The 13,917-nt window shown below is 43.1% G+C and overlaps 9 pseudogenes; all 9 read left to right on the top strand.

The window, feature by feature from the left end:
• Window positions 1–690: 690 nt before the first annotated feature.
• On the top strand, window positions 691–954 carry LOC130288508 (U2 spliceosomal RNA; annotated as a pseudogene).
• A 1,146-nt stretch (window positions 955–2,100) lies between these two features.
• On the top strand, window positions 2,101–2,364 carry LOC130285701 (U2 spliceosomal RNA; annotated as a pseudogene).
• Window positions 2,365–3,496: 1,132 nt separating this feature from the next.
• LOC130289723 (U2 spliceosomal RNA) lies at window positions 3,497–3,760 on the top strand (annotated as a pseudogene).
• Window positions 3,761–5,234: 1,474 nt separating this feature from the next.
• LOC130289668 (U2 spliceosomal RNA) lies at window positions 5,235–5,498 on the top strand (annotated as a pseudogene).
• Window positions 5,499–6,644: 1,146 nt separating this feature from the next.
• On the top strand, window positions 6,645–6,908 carry LOC130285700 (U2 spliceosomal RNA; annotated as a pseudogene).
• Window positions 6,909–8,044: 1,136 nt separating this feature from the next.
• Window positions 8,045–8,308, top strand: LOC130289323 (U2 spliceosomal RNA; annotated as a pseudogene).
• A 1,146-nt stretch (window positions 8,309–9,454) lies between these two features.
• On the top strand, window positions 9,455–9,718 carry LOC130285699 (U2 spliceosomal RNA; annotated as a pseudogene).
• Window positions 9,719–11,184: 1,466 nt separating this feature from the next.
• Window positions 11,185–11,449, top strand: LOC130288618 (U2 spliceosomal RNA; annotated as a pseudogene).
• Window positions 11,450–12,923: 1,474 nt separating this feature from the next.
• Window positions 12,924–13,187, top strand: LOC130289722 (U2 spliceosomal RNA; annotated as a pseudogene).
• The last annotated feature ends 730 nt before the right edge of the window (window positions 13,188–13,917 follow it).

The raw sequence follows: 13,917 nt of genomic DNA, 5'->3' as shown, positions 1-13,917 counted from the left end.
TACAAAGCCGTTGAGGCTGATCCTCATGGGAGGATTATTGCACCAGGACCCTTAGCACTTTTAAAATGCCATTCAATGCCACTTCTAGGGCTAGATGTAAACTGCAGATGACCATGTTGTGGTAGTTACCATGGATACCCAAGTGATGTGTGAGCTAACACATAGGCCCAACAGATTCCAAGAAGGCCAGAATCACCAGCGGCACCACCATCGGTTGTCAGGTCACCCGGATTCAGCAAATACCAGAGTCCAAAATGATGCAGGTTTATACTGTTAATTTTCAGTTTATCGTTACAGTTGGTGTTATTCCATGTCGGAAGGGACGCAGCTACAGCCAGTGGGGTAACTAGAGACAGGCAGGCAGCTATGTGCAACAAAGGTAGGCGTGTTGTTTTCATATGCAGATCTGAAATATTGTCTTCTATGCAAGAGGAGGAGTGATGGGGGTTCAGGCAAAAGCCAGGCTATGGATTGCATTGCTAAATGCTCCATCAGAGTGCAATGGTCGCCTGTCCTTTTTTTAAGTGATGATGTGGGTTTAGCCTGTGCTGTATGTATGTATGGGTGGCTGACTGCCACCCACCCAGAGAGTGTATGGGAGGCTGGTTGGCTGCCAGCCTTCCTTCCATTCCTATGAGTAATGTGAGTGCTCATGAAGGGGACATGGTTGGGTCCACCCCTTTCCCGGTTATCTCCTCTAGGCCTTTTGGCTTAGATCAAGTGTAAAAAAAGAAAGGATCTTGCGACAGATCGCATCCTGAGGCACGTTTTTTTTTGTGTGAATACTTGCACTTGGGTGACTTGTGAGCACATACTGATACATACGTTCCCTATCTGGGGACCATAAATTAAATGGATTTTTGAGAAAGGGAGCTGATTTGGAAGCTTGCTTCTGTCGCCCTATGCATTGACCCGATGTGGCAGTATCTTCGGGTAGTGAACAGTGCACCACCCCATTCCGGTGTTAAACAAGAAAGATTCTCATTTAATCCTCCGTGGGTGAGAATTTGAGTTTGAGAATTGGAGACCAAAATGATGAGTTGCACTGACTGGTTTATGAGCGTCTATTCATTTAGCGTTTTAATGACCATGTTTGCACACTGATTGGTGTAAAAAAATAAAAGAAAACTAAATAATAATAATCTAGCACACCTGTGCAGGTTTGACATGACATGACAGGTAGCTGTCTTGTGGGTGGTGCTGAATCCTGTTAAATGACGTGAGGGTCTCATGCCTATACACAAGGGTGTGTCATTGCTGTTGCTTGACCATGCATTGGTTTCTGTGGTCAGTGAATGATAAAAACAAAATTTACCATCCATTGATGGATGGGAAATCCGCCATGAGGCATTTGTTTTTAGAAACTGCTGCCCACAACCAATGTTGCAATGGAGTGTCTCCATCTGCTGGTGGTATTGGAAAGGCATTAGTGCTATGACAGGGTCTGAAGAAGAAGAAGAAGAAGAAGACGGAAAAAAATATATATAAAAAGAAAAAGAGAGAGAGAGAGAGAGAGACTGACTTAGTGAGCGAGTGAGTGAGAGAGTGAGAGTGAGTGAGAGTGAATGAGTGAGTGAGTGATTGAGTGAGTGAGTGAGTGAGTGAGAAAAAATGAGTTAAAGCAAGTGAGTGAGAGAGATCGAATGAATGAAAGTCTGAATGACAGAAAGAAAAAAGGATGAAGAAAGAAGCATGAAGAAAAAAAAATGTATATGGAGTTGCTGACATGAGTGCAATCTACAAAGCCGTTGAGGCTGATCCTCATGGGAGGTTTATTGCACCAGGACCCTTAGCACTTTTAAAATGCCATTCAATGCCACTTCTAGGGCTAGATGTAAACTGCAGATGACCATGTTGTGGTAGTTACCATGGATACCCAAGTGATGTGTGAGCTAACACATAGGCCCAACAGATTCCAAGAAGCCTTTTTTTAAGTGATGATGTGGGTTTAGCCTGTGCTGTATGTATGTATGGGTGGCTGACTGCCACCCACCCAGAGAGTGTATGGGAGGCTGGTTGGCTGCCAGCCTTCCTTCCATTCCTATGAGTAATGTGAGTGCTCATGAAGGGGACATGGTTGGGTCCACCCCTTTCCCGGTTATCCCCTCTAGGCCTTTTGGCTTAGATCAAGTGTAAAAAAAGAAAGGATCTTGCGACAGATCGCATCCTGAGGCACGTTTTTTTTTGTGTGAATACTTGCACTTGGGTGACTTGTGAGCACATACTGATACATACGTTCCCTATCTGGGGACCATAAATTAAATGGATTTTTGAGAAAGGGAGCTGATTTGGAAGCTTGCTTCTGTCGCCCTATGCATTGACCCGATGTGGCAGTATCTTCGGGTAGTGAACAGTGCACCACCCCATTCCAGTGTTAAACAAGAAAGATTCTCATTTAATCCTCCGTGGGTGAGAATTTGAGTTTGAGAATTGGAGACCAAAATGATGAGTTGCACTGACTGGTTTATGAACGTCTATTCATTTAGCGTTTTAATGACCATGTTTGCACACTGATTGGTGTAAAAAAATAAAAGAAAACTAAATAATAATAATCTAGCACACCTGTGCAGGTTTGACATGACATGACAGGTAGCTGTCTTGTGGGTGGTGCTGAATCCTGTTAAATGACGTGAGGGTCTCATGCCTATACACAAGGGTGTGTCATTGCTGTTGCATGACCATGCATTGGTTTCTGTGGTCAGTGAATGATAAAAACAAAATTTACCATCCATTGATGGATGGGAAATCCGCCATGAGGCATTTGTTTTTAGAAACTGCTGCTCACAACCAATGTTGCAATGGAGTGTCTCCATCTGCTGGTGGTATTGGAAAGGCATTAGTGCTATGACAGGGTCTGAAGAAGAAGAAGAAGAAGAAGACGGAAAAAAATATATATAAAAAGAGAGAGAGAGAGAGAGAGACTGACTTAGTGAGCGAGTGAGTGAGAGAGTGAGAGTGAGTGAGAGTGAATGAGTGAGTGAGTGATTGAGTGAGTGAGTGAGAACAAATGAGTTAAAGCAAGTGAGTGAGAGAGATCGAATGAATGAAAGTCTGAATGACAGAAAGAAAAAAGGATGAAGAAAGAAGCATGAAGAAAAAAAAATGTATATGGAGTTGCTGACATGAGTGCAATCTACAAAGCCGTTGAGGCTGATCCTCATGGGAGGATTATTGCACCAGGACCCTTAGCACTTTTAAAATGCCATTCAATGCCACTTCTAGGGCTAGATGTAAACTGCAGATGACCATGTTGTGGTAGTTACCATGGATACCCAAGTGATGTGTGAGCTAACACATAGGCCCAACAGATTCCAAGAAGCCTTTTTTTAAGTGATGATGTGGGTTTAGCCTGTGCTGTATGTATGTATGGGTGGCTGACTGCCACCCACCCAGAGAGTGTATGGGAGGCTGGTTGGCTGCCAGCCTTCCTTCCATTCCTATGAGTAATGTGAGTGCTCATGAAGGGGACATGGTTGGGTCCACCCCTTTCCCGGTTATCCCCTCTAGGCCTTTTGGCTTAGATCAAGTGTAAAAAAAGAAAGGATCTTGCGACAGATCGCATCCTGAGGCACGTTTTTTTTTGTGTGAATACTTGCACTTGGGTGACTTGTGAGCACATACTGATACATACGTTCCCTATCTGGGGACCATAAATTAAATGGATTTTTGAGAAAGGGAGCTGATTTGGAAGCTTGCTTCTGTCGCCCTATGCAATGACCCGATGTGGCAGTATCTTCGGGTAGTGAACAGTGCACCACCCCATTCCAGTGTTAAACAAGAAAGATTCTCATTTAATCCTCCGTGGGTGAGAATTTGAGTTTGAGAATTGGAGACCAAAATGATGAGTTGCACTGACTGGTTTATGAACGTCTATTCATTTAGCGTTTTAATGACCATGTTTGCACACTGATTGGTGTAAAAAAATAAAATAAAACTAAATAATAATAATCTAGCACACCTGTGCAGGTTTGACATGACATGACAGGTAGCTGTCTTGTGGGTGGTGCTGAATCCTGTTAAATGACGTGAGGGTCTCATGCCTATACACAAGGGTGTGTCATTGCTGTTGCTTGACCATGCATTGGTTTCTGTGGTCAGTGAATGATAAAAACAAAATTTACCATCCATTGATGGATGGGAAATCCGCCATGAGGCATTTGTTTTTAGAAACTGCTGCTCACAACCAATGTTGCAAAGGAGTGTCTCCATCTGCTGGTGGTATTGGAAAGGCATTAGTGCTATGACAGGGTCTGAAGAAGAAGAAGAAGAAGAAGACGGAAAAAAATATATATATAAAAAGAAAAAGAGAGAGAGAGAGAGAGACTGACTTAGTGAGCGAGTGAGTGAGAGAGTGAGAGTGAGTGAGAGTGAATGAGTGAGTGAGTGATTGAGTGAGTGAGTGAGCGAGTGAGAACAAATGAGTTAAAGCAAGTGAGTGAGAGAGATCGAATGAATGAAAGTCTGAATGACAGAAAGAAAAAAGGATGAAGAAAGAAGCATGAAGAAAAAAAAATGTATATGGAGTTGCTGACATGAGTGCAATCTACAAAGCCGTTGAGGCTGATCCTCATGGGAGGATTATTGCACCAGGACCCTTAGCACTTTTAAAATGCCATTCAATGCCACTTCTAGGGCTAGATGTAAACTGCAGATGACCATGTTGTGGTAGTTACCATGGATACCCAAGTGATGTGTGAGCTAACACATAGGCCCAACAGATTCCAAGAAGGCCAGAATCACCAGCGGCACCACCATCGGTTGTCAGGTCACCCGGATTCAGCAAATACCAGAGTCCAAAATGATGCAGGTTTATACTGTTAATTTTCAGTTTATCGTTACAGTTGGTGTTATTCCATGTCGGAAGGGACGCAGCTACAGCCAGTGGGGTAACTAGAGACAGGCAGGCAGCTATGTGCAACAAAGGTAGGCGTGTTGTTTTCATATGCAGATCTGAAATATTGTCTTATATGCAAGAGGAGGAGTGATGGGGGTTCAGGCAAAAGCCAGGCTATGGATTGCATTGCTAAATGCTCCATCAGAGTGCAATGGTCGCCTGTCCTTTTTTTAAGTGATGATGTGGGTTTAGCCTGTGCTGTATGTATGTATGGGTGGCTGACTGCCACCCACCCAGAGAGTGTATGGGAGGCTGGTTGGCTGCCAGCCTTCCTTCCATTCCTATGAGTAATGTGAGTGCTCATGAAGGGGACATGGTTGGGTCCACCCCTTTCCCGGTTATCTCCTCTAGGCCTTTTGGCTTAGATTAAGTGTAAAAAAAGAAAGGATCTTGCGACAGATCGCATCCTGAGGCACGTTTTTTTTTGTGTGAATACTTGCACTTGGGTGACTTGTGAGCACATACTGATACATACGTTCCCTATCTGGGGACCATAAATTAAATGGATTTTTGAGAAAGGGAGCTGATTTGGAAGCTTGCTTCTGTCGCCCTATGCATTGACCCGATGTGGCAGTATCTTCGGGTAGTGAACAGTGCACCACCCCATTCCGGTGTTAAACAAGAAAGATTCTCATTTAATCCTCCGTGGGTGAGAATTTGAGTTTGAGAATTGGAGACCAAAATGATGAGTTGCACTGACTGGTTTATGAGCGTCTATTCATTTAGCGTTTTAATGACCATGTTTGCACACTGATTGGTGTAAAAAAATAAAAGAAAACTAAATAATAATAATCTAGCACACCTGTGCAGGTTTGACATGACATGACAGGTAGCTGTCTTGTGGGTGGTGCTGAATCCTGTTAAATGACGTGAGGGTCTCATGCCTATACACAAGGGTGTGTCATTGCTGTTGCTTGACCATGCATTGGTTTCTGTGGTCAGTGAATGATAAAAACAAAATTTACCATCCATTGATGGATGGGAAATCCGCCATGAGGCATTTGTTTTTAGAAACTGCTGCCCACAACCAATGTTGCAATGGAGTGTCTCCATCTGCTGGTGGTATTGGAAAGGCATTAGTGCTATGACAGGGTCTGAAGAAGAAGAAGAAGAAGAAGACGGAAAAAAATATATATAAAAAGAAAAAGAGAGAGAGAGAGAGAGAGACTGACTTAGTGAGCGAGTGAGTGAGAGAGTGAGAGTGAGTGAGAGTGAATGAGTGAGTGAGTGATTGAGTGAGTGAGTGAGTGAGTGAGAAAAAATGAGTTAAAGCAAGTGAGTGAGAGAGATCGAATGAATGAAAGTCTGAATGACAGAAAGAAAAAAGGATGAAGAAAGAAGCATGAAGAAAAAAAAATGTATATGGAGTTGCTGACATGAGTGCAATCTACAAAGCCGTTGAGGCTGATCCTCATGGGAGGTTTATTGCACCAGGACCCTTAGCACTTTTAAAATGCCATTCAATGCCACTTCTAGGGCTAGATGTAAACTGCAGATGACCATGTTGTGGTAGTTACCATGGATACCCAAGTGATGTGTGAGCTAACACATAGGCCCAACAGATTCCAAGAAGCCTTTTTTTAAGTGATGATGTGGGTTTAGCCTGTGCTGTATGTATGTATGGGTGGCTGACTGCCACCCACCCAGAGAGTGTATGGGAGGCTGGTTGGCTGCCAGCCTTCCTTCCATTCCTATGAGTAATGTGAGTGCTCATGAAGGGGACATGGTTGGGTCCACCCCTTTCCCGGTTATCCCCTCTAGGCCTTTTGGCTTAGATCAAGTGTAAAAAAAGAAAGGATCTTGCGACAGATCGCATCCTGAGGCACGTTTTTTTTTGTGTGAATACTTGCACTTGGGTGACTTGTGAGCACATACTGATACATACGTTCCCTATCTGGGGACCATAAATTAAATGGATTTTTGAGAAAGGGAGCTGATTTGGAAGCTTGCTTCTGTCGCCCTATGCATTGACCCGATGTGGCAGTATCTTCGGGTAGTGAACAGTGCACCACCCCATTCCAGTGTTAAACAAGAAAGATTCTCATTTAATCCTCCGTGGGTGAGAATTTGAGTTTGAGAATTGGAGACCAAAATGATGAGTTGCACTGACTGGTTTATGAACGTCTATTCATTTAGCGTTTTAATGACCATGTTTGCACACTGATTGGTGTAAAAAAATAAAAGAAAACTAAATAATAATAATCTAGCACACCTGTGCAGGTTTGACATGACATGACAGGTAGCTGTCTTGTGGGTGGTGCTGAATCCTGTTAAATGACGTGAGGGTCTCATGCCTATACACAAGGGTGTGTCATTGCTGTTGCATGACCATGCATTGGTTTCTGTGGTCAGTGAATGATAAAAACAAAATTTACCATCCATTGATGGATGGGAAATCCGCCATGAGGCATTTGTTTTTAGAAACTGCTGCTCACAACCAATGTTGCAATGGAGTGTCTCCATCTGCTGGTGGTATTGGAAAGGCATTAGTGCTATGACAGGGTCTGAAGAAGAAGAAGAAGAAGAAGACGGAAAAAAATATATATAAAAAGAGAGAGAGAGAGAGAGAGACTGACTTAGTGAGCGAGTGAGTGAGAGAGTGAGAGTGAGTGAGAGTGAATGAGTGAGTGAGTGATTGAGTGAGTGAGTGAGTGAGAACAAATGAGTTAAAGCAAGTGAGTGAGAGAGATCGAATGAATGAAAGTCTGAATGACAGAAAGAAAAAAGGATGAAGAAAGAAGCATGAAGAAAAAAAAATGTATATGGAGTTGCTGACATGAGTGCAATCTACAAAGCCGTTGAGGCTGATCCTCATGGGAGGATTATTGCACCAGGACCCTTAGCACTTTTAAAATGCCATTCAATGCCACTTCTAGGGCTAGATGTAAACTGCAGATGACCATGTTGTGGTAGTTACCATGGATACCCAAGTGATGTGTGAGCTAACACATAGGCCCAACAGATTCCAAGAAGCCTTTTTTTAAGTGATGATGTGGGTTTAGCCTGTGCTGTATGTATGTATGGGTGGCTGACTGCCACCCACCCAGAGAGTGTATGGGAGGCTGGTTGGCTGCCAGCCTTCCTTCCATTCCTATGAGTAATGTGAGTGCTCATGAAGGGGACATGGTTGGGTCCACCCCTTTCCCGGTTATCCCCTCTAGGCCTTTTGGCTTAGATCAAGTGTAAAAAAAGAAAGGATCTTGCGACAGATCGCATCCTGAGGCACGTTTTTTTTTGTGTGAATACTTGCACTTGGGTGACTTGTGAGCACATACTGATACATACGTTCCCTATCTGGGGACCATAAATTAAATGGATTTTTGAGAAAGGGAGCTGATTTGGAAGCTTGCTTCTGTCACCCTATGCATTGACCCGATGTGGCAGTATCTTCGGGTAGTGAACAGTGCACCACCCCATTCCAGTGTTAAACAAGAAAGATTCTCATTTAATCCTCCGTGGGTGAGAATTTGAGTTTGAGAATTGGAGACCAAAATGATGAGTTGCACTGACTGGTTTATGAACGTCTATTCATTTAGCGTTTTAATGACCATGTTTGCACACTGATTGGTGTAAAAAAATAAAATAAAACTAAATAATAATAATCTAGCACACCTGTGCAGGTTTGACATGACATGACAGGTAGCTGTCTTGTGGGTGGTGCTGAATCCTGTTAAATGACGTGAGGGTCTCATGCCTATACACACGGGTGTGTCATTGCTGTTGCTTGACCATGCATTGGTTTCTGTGGTCAGTGAATGATAAAAACAAAATTTACCATCCATTGATGGATGGGAAATCCGCCATGAGGCATTTGTTTTTAGAAACTGCTGCTCACAACCAATGTTGCAATGGAGTGTCTCCATCTGCTGGTGGTATTGGAAAGGCATTAGTGCTATGACAGGGTCTGAAGAAGAAGAAGAAGAAGAAGACGGAAAAAAATATATATAAAAAGAAAAAGAGAGAGAGAGAGAGAGAGACTGACTTAGTGAGCGAGTGAGTGAGAGAGTGAGAGTGAGTGAGAGTGAATGAGTGAGTGAGTGATTGAGTGAGTGAGTGAGTGAGAACAAATGAGTTAAAGCAAGTGAGTGAGAGAGATCGAATGAATGAAAGTCTGAATGACAGAAAGAAAAAAGGATGAAGAAAGAAGCATGAAGAAAAAAAAATGTATATGGAGTTGCTGACATGAGTGCAATCTACAAAGCCGTTGAGGCTGATCCTCATGGGAGGATTATTGCACCAGGACCCTTAGCACTTTTAAAATGCCATTCAATGCCACTTCTAGGGCTAGATGTAAACTGCAGATGACCATGTTGTGGTAGTTACCATGGATACCCAAGTGATGTGTGAGCTAACACATAGGCCCAACAGATTCCAAGAAGCCTTTTTTTAAGTGATGATGTGGGTTTAGCCTGTGCTGTATGTATGTATGTATGGGTGGCTGACTGCCACCCACCCAGAGAGTGTATGGGAGGCTGGTTGGCTGCCAGCCTTCCTTCCATTCCTATGAGTAATGTGAGTGCTCATGAAGGGGACATGGTTGGGTCCACCCCTTTCCCGGTTATCCCCTCTAGGCCTTTTGGCTTAGATCAAGTGTAAAAAAAGAAAGGATCTTGCGACAGATCGCATCCTGAGGCACGTTTTTTTTTGTGTGAATACTTGCACTTGGGTGACTTGTGAGCACATACTGATACATACGTTCCCTATCTGGGGACCATAAATTAAATGGATTTTTGAGAAAGGGAGCTGATTTGGAAGCTTGCTTCTGTCGCCCTATGCATTGACCCGATGTGGCAGTATCTTCGGGTAGTGAACAGTGCACCACCCCATTCCAGTGTTAAACAAGAAAGATTCTCATTTAATCCTCCGTGGGTGAGAATTTGAGTTTGAGAATTGGAGACCAAAATGATGAGTTGCACTGACTGGTTTATGAACGTCTATTCATTTAGCGTTTTAATGACCATGTTTGCACACTGATTGGTGTAAAAAAATAAAATAAAACTAAATAATAATAATCTAGCACACCTGTGCAGGTTTGACATGACATGACAGGTAGCTGTCTTGTGGGTGGTGCTGAATCCTGTTAAATGACGTGAGGGTCTCATGCCTATACACAAGGGTGTGTCATTGCTGTTGCTTGACCATGCATTGGTTTCTGTGGTCAGTGAATGATAAAAACAAAATTTACCATCCATTGATGGATGGGAAATCCGCCATGAGGCATTTGTTTTTAGAAACTTTTGCTCACAACCAATGTTGCAATGGAGTGTCTCCATCTGCTGGTGGTATTGGAAAGGCATTAGTGCTATGACAGGGTCTGAAGAAGAAGAAGAAGACGGGAAAAAATATATATAAAAAGAAAAAGAGAGAGAGAGAGAGAGACTGACTTAGTGAGCCAGTGAGTGAGAGAGTGAGAGTGAGTGAGAGTGAATGAGTGAGTGAGTGATTGAGTGAGTGAGTGAGTGAGTGAGAACAAATGAGTTAAAGCAAGTGAGTGAGAGAGATCGAATGAATGAAAGTCTGAATGACAGAAAGAAAAAAGGATGAAGAAAGAAGCATGAAGAAAAAAAAATGTATATGGAGTTGCTGACATGAGTGCAATCTACAAAGCCGTTGAGGCTGATCCTCATTGGAGGATTATTGCACCAGGACCCTTAGCACTTTTAAAATGCCATTCAATGCCACTTCTAGGGCTAGATGTAAACTGCAGATGACCATGTTGTGGTAGTTACCATGGATACCCAAGTGATGTGTGAGCTAACACATAGGCCCAACAGATTCCAAGAAGGCCAGAATCACCAGTGGCACCACCATCGGTTGTCAGGTCACCCGGATTCAGCAAATACCAGAGTCCAAAATGATGCAGGTTTATACTGTTAATTTTCAGTTTATCGTTACAGTTGGTGTTATTCCATGTCGGAAGGGACGCAGCTACAGCCAGTGGGGTAACTAGAGACAGGCAGACAGCTATGTGCAACAAAGGTAGGCGTGTTGTTTTCATATGCAGATCTGAAATATTGTCTTCTATGCAAGAGGAGGAGTGATGGGGGTTCAGGCAAAAGCCAGGCTATGGATTGCATTGCTAAATGCTCCATCAGAGTGCAATGGTCGCCTGTCCTTTTTTTAAGTGATGATGTGGGTTTAGCCTGTGCTGTATGTATGTATGGGTGGCTGACTGCCACCCACCCAGAGAGTGTATGGGAGTCTGGTTGGCTGCCAGCCTTCCATCCATTCCTATGAGTAATGTGAGTGCTCATGAAGGGGACATGGTTGGGTCCACCCCTTTCCCGGTTATCCCCTCTAGGCCTTTTGGCTTAGATCAAGTGTAAAAAAAGAAAGGATTTTGCAACTGATCGCATCCTGAGGCATGTTTTTTTTTTGTGTGAATACTTGCACTTGGGTGACTTGTGAGCACATACTGATACATACGTTCCCTATCTGGGGACCATAAATTAAATGGATTTTTGAGAAAGGGAGCTGATTTGGAAGCTTGCTTCTGTCGCCCTATGCATTGACCCGATGTGGCAGTATCTTCGGGTAGTGAACAGTGCACCACCCCATTCCAGTGTTAAACAAGAAAGATTCTCATTTAATCCTCCGTGGGTGAGAATTTGAGTTTGAGAATTGGAGACCAAAATGATGAGTTGCACTGACTGGTTTATGAACGTCTATTCATTTAGCGTTTTAATGACCATGTTTGCACACTGATTGGTGTAAAAAAATAAAATAAAACTAAATAATAATAATCTAGCACACCTGTGCAGGTTTGACATGACATGACAGGTAGCTGTCTTGTGGGTGGTGCTGAATCCTGTTAAATGACGTGAGGGTCTCATGCCTATACACAAGGGTGTGTCATTGCTGTTGCTTGACCATGCATTGGTTTCTGTGGTCAGTGAATGATAAAAACAAAATTTACCATCCATTGATGGATGGGAAATCCGCCATGAGGCATTTGTTTTTAGAAACTGCTGCTCACAACCAATGTTGCAAAGGAGTGTCTCAATCTGCTGGTGTTATTGGAAAGGCATTAGTGCTATGACAGGGTCTGAAGAAGAAGAAGAAGAAGAAGACGGAAAAAAATATATATATAAAAAGAAAAAGAGAGAGAGAGAGAGAGACTGACTTAGTGAGCGAGTGAGTGAGAGAGTGAGAGTGAGTGAGAGTGAATGAGTGAGTGAGTGATTGAGTGAGTGAGTGAGTGAGTGAGAACAAATGAGTTAAAGCAAGTGAGTGAGAGAGATCGAATGAATGAAAGTCTGAATGACAGAAAGAAAAAAGGATGAAGAAAGAAGCATGAAGAAAAAAAAATGTATATGGAGTTGCTGACATGAGTGCAATCTACAAAGCCGTTGAGGCTGATCCTCATGGGAGGATTATTGCACCAGGACCCTTAGCACTTTTAAAATGCCATTCAATGCCACTTCTAGGGCTAGATGTAAACTGCAGATGACCATGTTGTGGTAGTTACCATGGATACCCAAGTGATGTGTGAGCTAACACATAGGCCCAACAGATTCCAAGAAAGCCAGAATCACCAGCGGCACCACCATCGATTGTCAGGTCACCCGGATTCAGCAAATACCAGAGTCCAAAATGATGCAGGTTTATACTGTTAATTTTCAGTTTATCGTTACAGTTGGTGTTATTCCATGTCGGAAGGGACGCAGCTACAGCCAGTGGGGTAACTAGAGACAGGCAGGCAGCTATGTGCAACAAAGGTAGGCGTGTTGTTTTCATATGCAGATCTGAAATATTGTCTTATATGCAAGAGGAGGAGTGATGGGGGTTCAGGCAAAAGCCAGGCTATGGATTGCATTGCTAAATGCTCCATCAGAGTGCAATGGTCGCCTGTCCTTTTTTTAAGTGATGATGTGGGTTTAGCCTGTGCTGTATGTATGTATGGGTGGCTGACTGCCACCCACCCAGAGAGTGTATGGGAGGCTGGTTGGCTGCCAGCCTTCCATCCATTCCTATGAGTAATGTGAGTGCTCATGAAGGGGACATGGTTGGGTCCACCCCTTTCCCGGTTATCCCCTCTAGGCCTTTTGGCTTAGATCAAGTGTAAAAAAAGAAAGGATCTTGCGACAGATCGCATCCTGAGGCACGTTTTTTTTTGTGTGAATACTTGCACTTGGGTGACTTGTGAGCACATACTGATACATACGTTCCCTATCTGGGGACCATAAATTAAATGGATTTTTGAGAAAGGGAGCTGATTTGGAAGCTTGCTTCTGTCGCCCTATGCAATGACCCGATGTGGCAGTATCTTCGGGTAGTGAACAGTGCACCACCCCATTCCAGTGTTAAACAAGAAAGATTCTCATTTAATCCTCCGTGGGTGAGAATTTGAGTTTGAGAATTGGAGACCAAAATGATGAGTTGCACTGACTGGTTTATGAACGTCTATTCATTTAGCGTTTTAATGACCATGTTTGCACACTGATTGGTGTAAAAAAATAAAATAAAACTAAATAATAATCTAGCACACCTGTGCAGGTTTGACATGACATGACAGGTAGCTGTCTTGTGGGTGGTGCTGAATCCTGTTAAATGACGTGAGGGTCTCATGCCTATACACAAGGGTGTGTCATTGCTGTTGCTTGACCATGCATTGGTTTCTGTGGTCAGTGAATGATAAAAACTAAATTTACCATCCATTGATGGATGGGAAATCCGCCATGAGGCATTTGTTTTTAGAAACTGCTGCTCACAACCAATGTTGCAATGGAGTGTCTCCATCTGCTGGTGGTATTGGAAAGGCATTAGTGCTATGACAGGGTCTGAAGAAGAAGAAGAAGAAGACGGAAAAAAATATATATAAAAAGAAAAAGAGAGAGAGAGAGAGAGAGACTGACTTAGTGAGCGAGTGAGTGAGAGAGTGAGAGTGAGTGAGTGAGTGAGTGAGAACAAATGAGTTAAAGCAAGTGAGTGAGAGAGATCGAATGAATGAAAGTCTGAATGACAGAAAGAAAAAAGGATGAAGAAAGAAGCATGAAGAAAAAAAAATGTATTTGGAGTTGCTG

Source organism: Hyla sarda, chromosome 8 (assembly GCF_029499605.1).
Source record: "Hyla sarda isolate aHylSar1 chromosome 8, aHylSar1.hap1, whole genome shotgun sequence".
Classification (NCBI taxonomy): domain Eukaryota; kingdom Metazoa; phylum Chordata; class Amphibia; order Anura; family Hylidae; genus Hyla; species Hyla sarda.
The sequence above is the reverse complement of the archived record's forward strand: the minus strand, read 5'-3'. Positions and strand labels throughout refer to the sequence as shown.